Source organism: Orcinus orca, chromosome 1 (genome assembly GCF_937001465.1).
Source record: "Orcinus orca chromosome 1, mOrcOrc1.1, whole genome shotgun sequence".
Taxonomy (NCBI): Eukaryota; Metazoa; Chordata; class Mammalia; order Artiodactyla; family Delphinidae; genus Orcinus; species Orcinus orca.
In genome coordinates, this window is record NC_064559.1 from 198471640 (window position 1) to 198479560 (window position 7921).

Below are 7921 nucleotides of genomic sequence, written 5' to 3' on the forward strand. Positions count from 1 at the left end.
TGACCTCAGAGGCGTCTACTCCGCACCACCTTCTATAGCCACCGCGAGCTGAGCGCTTAATCCCTTCTTGTTCCCCTCCAGTGACAGGAGGCTCACTGAGGACAATGCCAGTTACTATGTTGATAAAATTCTTCTTAGATTGAATCAAAACCTAACTCCCCGGGGTTCTGAAACATCTGTGGCCACTAGTTTTATTTTTGGGGACCACAAATTAAATCTCATTCCTCTTTCTCATGAAGGTCTTTTATATGTAATAACAAAAAGCATATTGCCTTTGAAGGAGCACCTACTGTGTGCCATCTGCTTCATATACATGATCTCTAATCCCCATGATGACCCTGCCTGATGGGTACCTGTGACCCTCGGTGGCCACATGCTGATACCTCCCAGCATCCCCTTCCTCCCTCCCTCCCTGGCAGCCCCTGGTCTCCCGAGGGAGATCTATGTGGTTATAGGGAAGCTGCCTCCCGTGTCCTGGCTCCAGGGGATGGAGCAGGTGACCCAGGCCAAGCCAATCCACAGACACCCCTCCTTTGGCTGCAGTGATTGGCTCAGGGGTGGGCACGTGACCTGGGTTGGTCCAATCAGAGCGACTTTCAGGATGCTTGCTGGGATAGCTTCTTTCTGAGGAACCAGCAAGGCTGTTGACCCAGGAGCTGGGGGCAGCTCTTGCAGGACCACAAGGCAAGTCAGCCTTAGAGGCAAAGTGGAAGGATGGAAAAACTGGGTCCTTGGAAACCTTTGAGATGATGGATCTTGCAGGCAGGCAGCCCCACCTCTGAAATCTCCCATTTCACGAGTCCATTAACGTCCACTATTGCCCCAGACAGTTTGACTTGGATTTTCTGCCGCTTGCAACCCAATGCATCCTTACCCTAGGGAAGAGGAAACTGAAGCTCAGAGATGCTGATTAACTTGCCCAGGGTCACCAGCTCATAAGTGAGGGAGCTAGGATTTGGGTTCAAGGGGTAATTGGGGTGGGGTTCAGCTATTGTGCTCTCCTCGGATCATTTGTTTTTTTGGTCTAAAGGTTCTCAGTTGCTCTTAGGACCTGATTGTGACCACCGACCCGGAGCTCTCCTTTGGTCCTCTCCTTACTCTCTGACCCGTAACCATCTCTCCTAGAGCACCTCTCCAGCCTTCCTCTCCAAGGCCCCTGTCATCCTGCCCAAATCCACACTCTGGCCAGCTGCTTGACGTCCCCTTATTCCAATCACAGTCACGGATCTCCCCTGCTCAGAAACCTTCCGTGGCTCCCCAGGGCCTCCACGATCCTGCCCCACCCCCTTCGTGTGCCAATCAGATCCTTCAAAATCTGGACCCTGCTCGTCTCTCCAGCTTCATCTCCAGCAGCCCCCCAGCTAGTCCCCAGACACACTGCTCGGTTTCACACCTTTGCTCAGGCCCTTCTGTCTTTTCCCCAGTGGACTTACGTTTGTCCCCTAAGGCCCAGTTCAAATGCCTCCTCCCCTGGGAAGACTTCCCTGCCTTAGGCCGAGGGCTTCCTTCGTGCTCCCATAGCTGCTTGGGCTTAACCTCTGTTGGTCCAGCACTTGTGACATGGCCGCCGCCTTTCTGGTCTGCTACCACCTGCGGGGGAGGGCAGGAACTGTTCTCTGTGCAGCCTTTTTCTCCCCTGTGGTCTCATCTCCAATGCTTTCGTCGCTCAAGGCATTGTTGCCTGAGCAGTGAGATGCCCGGGGCCTTACTCAGGGCTGGAGTGGACCTGGTGGGAGCTGGCTGTGATCTGGGGCCGGGCCAGGAGAGAGGTGTTGCTTTCCCCGGTGGCAGGGGCTGCGGGGGGAATGGAGAGGGTGAGAGAGGGGAGCCAGCAAGCTGGGACTGAGCCTCCCAGGCAAGCAAAGTCTCTAGTGCTTCCTGGTCTCCCACAGTTTACTTACCTCAGGTATACTTTATAGAACTCTTAACTTGGAAAGAGAAAATCCCAAAGAGTAAATTCCATTGTTTTAAGAAAGAGAAAGCAAATATCTGTTCCAGTTTCACCAGGTAACCGTTTTACTTGGGAAATTTCATAGAAATAGTAGGATATCTTTCTCTAAATCTCACTTTTTGAAGAAAAAACCAAATATGGCAGCATCTCCATCACTCAGACCAGAACCCTCTGCATCATCCCGACTTCTCTTTATCCCTCATCCTACATCCTATCTGTCAGCAAAACTGTTGGCTCTACCTTCAGACTATATCCTGGTTTAAACCTACGTTCCAGCAGCAGCCTCCTAATGGCTTCTGCCCTCGTCCCCATAGTGCCCAAAATGGTTCTCTTAAAACCTAAGTCAGTTCATCGCCTTCCTCTGCTCAGTACCCCGTGGCTCCCCAGCACCCTCAGAGGAAGAGCCAGAGTCCTTATGTGGGCGTGTGTCAGACCCACAGGGCTCCCCGCCACCTCCCTCCTACACTCCTCTGCAGCCACAGTGCCCTCCTCACCATCCCCCAGACATGTCATGTTTCTGCCTCAGGGCCTTTGCACTGGCCGTTCCCTCCTCTTTATTTTTTATTTTACTTTAATTTTATATTTTTGGCCGCGCCATGCAGCATGCAGGATCTTAGTTCCCCGACCAGGGATCGAATCTGGGCCCCCTGCATTGGAAGAGCAGAGTCTTAACCACTGGACCTCCCAGGAAGTCCCTGTTCCCTCTTCTTGAAATGTCCTTCCTGACAGTCCCATGGTTTGTTGTCTCATGCATTTTGTCTTCCTGTTTTTTTCTCTTTAACACTGGCCACTAACACACTATATATTTTACTTCTTTGTCTTGTTCGTTGTGTTTCTTCCCCAATAGACTATACATTGCACAAGGGCAGGGAGTTTTGTCTGTTTTGTTAACGGACGTATCTCAAGCATCTGGGTAAGTGTCTGGTACAGAATAGGTGCCCAACAAATGCTGGTTGAATGAGTGAGTGAAAGAAACGAACTATAATGGGTTGTGAGGTCAGAAGCCAGAGAAGCAGGGGCAGGTCGGGAAGTGTGGACAGTGATGGTCAGGCTGAGCAGTTCAGGTCTGTGAGTGAGGTGCATTCACTCGTGCACCCCTTCTCTCACTCCCTCGTTCATTTATTCACTCCACAAATGCTTACAAAACACCACTAGGGTCAGGCACTGTGCGGCCCCGAGGAGACACCACCCCAGACATCAGTCCCTGCTCCCAGGCACTCATGTTCCAGTGGGGGACCCAGGACTCCATGTGACACTGTGTGAGGGGCAGGCTCCAGGTGCTGCAGGGGCACCCAGAGTAGACGCCTTGCCTTGGGAAGGGGAGGACGGTGCCCCGAGAAGGTGACATTGGGCCAAGACCTGAGGGGTGTGCAGCCTTCGGCCCCGTGAGGGGGGCTCGGAGGGCGCACCAGGCAGGGGCCAGCCTGAGCAGAGGAGGACCCGGTAGGTCCAGAAAATAGAGAGAAGGTGTGGAGCTGAGCTTGAGAGCGAGGGTGAGTTGTGGAGGGGGGAAGGAGAGGAGGTGGGAGGGAGATGGAGAACGAGAGAGAGGGAGAGGAAACTAAGAGGATAGAAGAAAGGAAGAGAGGAAGGGAGAGAGGGAAGGAGAGAGAGAGACAGAGACAGAGGGGCAGAGAGAGAGAGAACGAGCACACCTATCCAGCTGTGTGGCCTGGGAGAGTGAACTCACCCCTCTGCGTTGCAGTTCCCTCTTCTGTGAAATGGGGGGTGGTCACAGGACCGCTGTGAGGATGACATGAGCTGCCCTTGTGAAGCACTCCGCAGGCTTCCTGGCACAGAGTGAGTGCCCGGCAGGGGTAAGCCGCTTGGTCCTAAGAGGGAAGTTTGAAGGCTTTCTGAAGGGAGAAAGCAGGCCGTGTGGTGTGAGACAGGAGGCGGGGAGGCCCCTTGGGCATCAGGTCCAGGTGAGTGAGGACACAGGTATGGACCTGCGGCGGCCGTGGGCGTGGGGTGGCCGTGGACCTGGGGACAGCTTGGCCCTGGAAGGAGGAGGGGGCTCCTGATTTGGGCAGCCGCTGGCTGGGGAAGCTGTCAGGTGGGTGGGTCCGGCCCACTTAAGAGTCAGAAGGGACCCCAGAGGACATTCACACCACCCCCTTGCTTCTGGGCAGGCCTGGGGCCCAGCCTGGTGGCCAGCGCTGACCCGCTTTATAAAGGTCTCCTGGGCAGGCTTAGAGCACTAGATGCAGAGAACTGGCAGAAAGAAGCTTGTGATATCCGGGAACTTGGGACCACTTGGGTGGGTCCCCATCCTGGCTCACTGCATAACCAGAAGCAATATTTCCTCCATCTCTCTGGGAGCAGGAGATGAGGCGGATTCTCCTTGGGCCTTAGATCTCCCCCATAAGACCCCCAAAGGAGGCCCTCAGAGCACCGACCATGGGGGATGTCCAGGGTGGGCCGGGCCCCTCCTGCCCCTTCTGCAGGGAAGATGGGAGTGTGGGGTTTTCCATACAATAACGCATAGGCCCATCTGCTTCCAGTTAGCAGCTCCGGGGGAGCCTAATTGGCAGATCAAACCATTCGATGTTCCACATTAGATAAGTAGTTAGAAGAGCCCCAGCAGAGTCTGATACTTTTTGGACAGAGCCCAAGCCCTGTGTTGACCACCATGGGGCCTGGGGTGCTAACGCAAACCAGATCCTCGTGCACAGAAGTGGCAGGATATTAACAAGTGTCAAAAGGCTTTGAAGAGCCTGGGCAGATGCGGCTGTGCCTCTGCCCCTGTGCTGAGGAGGGGCGCCTGGGCTCCTGAAACTTAAGCTTGAACTTCAAGGAGGAGGGAAGGGCTCTTGGAGAGTGGCGTCCTGACCCTGGCTGTGGCAGGGATGTCCGAGAGCCAGTGGGGTCCTGCCCTGGCAAAGACACATGGTGGCAGGCTACAGGCTCAAAGAGGGGAGACCTTGGTTCTCATTCCCTGCGTGACTTGCTGTGGGCCACATGACATAAATGGACTGGCTCTAGCTGTGTGACTTTGGGCAGGTGGTGTTACCTCTCAGAGCCTCAGCTTCCCCATCTGTAAAATGGGAGAAAACCGTCTAGGCTTATTCAAGGTGGATGGATTCCATTCAGATCCCAGCTTTGCTCGTCACTACCTTGGACATGATACTTAACCTCTCAGAGCTTTACCACCCTTATCTGTAAAACAGGGTTTAATAACTGGAACCATCTTATCAGGGTTGCTGTGAGGGTCAAATGAGATTTACACGTGTAAAGTACTCAGACTTTGCCTGGCCCATGGTAACTGCTGTATAAATGTTAGCGGTTGTATCAGTCAGCGTGTGCTAGGTTATGCTAGCGTGACAAACATCCCCTGGATCTCAATGGTTTACAGAAGCAAAGATTTCTTTCTTTCTTGTGTGGGCTCTCTGCAGCGCTTCTCCATTTGTCTTCTTTCCAGGATCCAGGCTGAAGGAGCTGGCCTGCCTGGAAACACCCTGCTCTCACAGCAGAGGGAACAGAGCGATGGTAAAGGCATCTCATGCCTCTGAGGCTTCTCCTTGGGGTGTCATGTCACTTGTGCTCACATTTCATGGGCCAAAGCAAGTCACATGACCTGGCTTGATGTTGATGGGCAGGGAGAGAAATCCTCTCAGGGGGTGGGGCAGTGAAAGTGAGGACAGGCAATGTGACGGATCACGGTCGTGACTATGGTTAATTCAGGGGCCATGGGGATGTGGAGGCAGGGATTGTCATTACCCAGATGTTTTATCTCAGTTTGCTTTGAATTGTGGCAAAATGGTGAGTTTTTCAAACTTTATTGTTAGCGTGCCTCCCTTCCCTTGTTGGTACCCACACCCAACCTGTCTGATCCCTCCTGCTGAAGGGAAAACCTCACAGAATAAATTCACAAAAGGTGAAAGTCAGTATTCATCTGAGAGGAACACTGAGGGCGATGCTTGGCATGGTGGAATTAGGCATCAGCCAGAAGGAGGAGAGTTTTGCCAAGGAGGTGTCTCAGCACATGGGCAGAAGAACAAGCCTGAAGAGGATTGATCGGGCCTGGTTACACCAGGCATCTGGCCTTGGAGCTGAGCCATCAGTAACAGTGAGGCCTGATTGGAAGTGTCACCCCCTTGATTTTGCTTTGAACCATGAGCCAGACTGTCCCAACCAGAGACCTTTAAGACCTGCCATTAGGGGGACCTCTGAAATGCACCTGTGTGTTCTGTAGCTCCTTTCCCTATGGCTGGAATCTCGGGCTCCAGGGGAGGGGCAGACTTGCCCACCCGTGGGCTCTGGACTGTGTTAGTCCTGCCTGGTGCCTGATCCCAGCCCTGGCGCTCCTGCCCAGCTGTGATGTCGGGGCAGGTTCCTTGAGCATGAGTCATGAGCCCCCACGAGTGGGGGTGTCTTGCATCCCGCCCAGCACATTTCCAGCCCCAGGGAGGATCTGGTTCATGGCTTTCTCGTGCTGGTGAACTGAAGGTGTTTGATGAAGGTAAATGGCAACCATGATGGTGACAACAGGTACCATTTATGGTGTTTCCTGTGACCCGAGAGCTGTGTGGAGCATTTTACACCCATCATCCCATTTCATCCTCATAGCCACTACCTGAGGGTTGTTATTAGTCCCATTTTACAGATGGGAGAACTGAGGCTCAAGGGAGTCTTGAGTCATTCATTTGATAAAGGATGGAGTTGGGATTGGGATCCAGGTCTTCTGACTGTAAAGTAGAAGTGGAAGTGACGCTTCTAGTGGGTAGGGTGGGGATAACATTGTAGTGGGTTTTGTAATGATGCTGTGTTAACAGGTAATATAACAGCAGTACAAATCACCACCGAGGAGACAGCTCTGGATTCAGAGCTGGTGGGGAGGTGTGGAGGAGGGCAAACCTTGTATGTTAATACATGGGGTTCCTTCACACATACATCATTTTGTTTCATCCTTATGACACCCTTGCAATGTATACAAAATTATATATTATAAATTACATACTTTCTGAAGAGGAAATTGAGGTCCAGAAGGGTATAGAGACATGTCCAAGGTCTTAGAGCAAGTGGGCAGCAGAGCCAGGGTTGAACCTGGAGTTGAACTTGGTGTTGGTGATGGTGGACACAGTGGTTATACTGTTGTCAGAATGGTAATGTAGGTGGTTGTTACTCAATTGGGGTAAACGAGAGTAGGCTACCACAAAGAGACCCCCTGAATGCTTATACATGGCAGAAGTTGCTTCTCTGCCATGTAACAATCTGGAAGTGTGCGGGTGAGAACTGGTGGGCAACTCTGCCACACTCCACATGTGGATCCAACTCTGGGCCCAGCATGGCTGCTCCAGCTCCCACCATCACATCTGCATCGCAGCCAGTGAGAAGGTAAGTGGGAAGAGGATTACGTGCTCATTCCTTTTCAGGCACAACCTGAAAGTGGCAGACATAATTTTCTCTTACATGGCATTGGTCAGAATTTAGCCATCTAGCCACACCCTGCTACAAGGGAGGGTGGGAATGTGGTATTTAGTGGCATCTTTGGTGGACACGGAATGCATCACCCAGATCCCCTTTCAGGACTGAAGAACTTCTTCCCCCCGCTTCTGGGAGGGCTACTGGTTGGTAGTCCTCAGTCCTCCCTAGAAATGGCTCTTGGCTGGAGAGAGCTGTCTCGCCTAAAGTTACATCCCCATCCAGTGGGGAGCTTACAGGCAACAACTGTAGGCTGTGGGAATCTCGAGGAATGTCAAGGCCAGTCTCTCAACTGTAGAAAACCATCCAATCTTCAGAGGTCCTTGTGGGATCAGCGGAGGCCTTTGCTGAGCTGCCTCTGCATCCAGCTTCTGCCTCTGCCCACTCCCATTTCTTTTGCTTCCTTTCCACAGGTGTCAACCTCGAGGGCACTCCCCAGTAAACCTGCCCACTAATCTCAGAGTCTGCTTCTGGGAGAACCCAACCTGCATCCGTCAAACATAATTGGGAGCGCTGTTGTAAGGGAAGTAGGGGAGAAGGTCTACT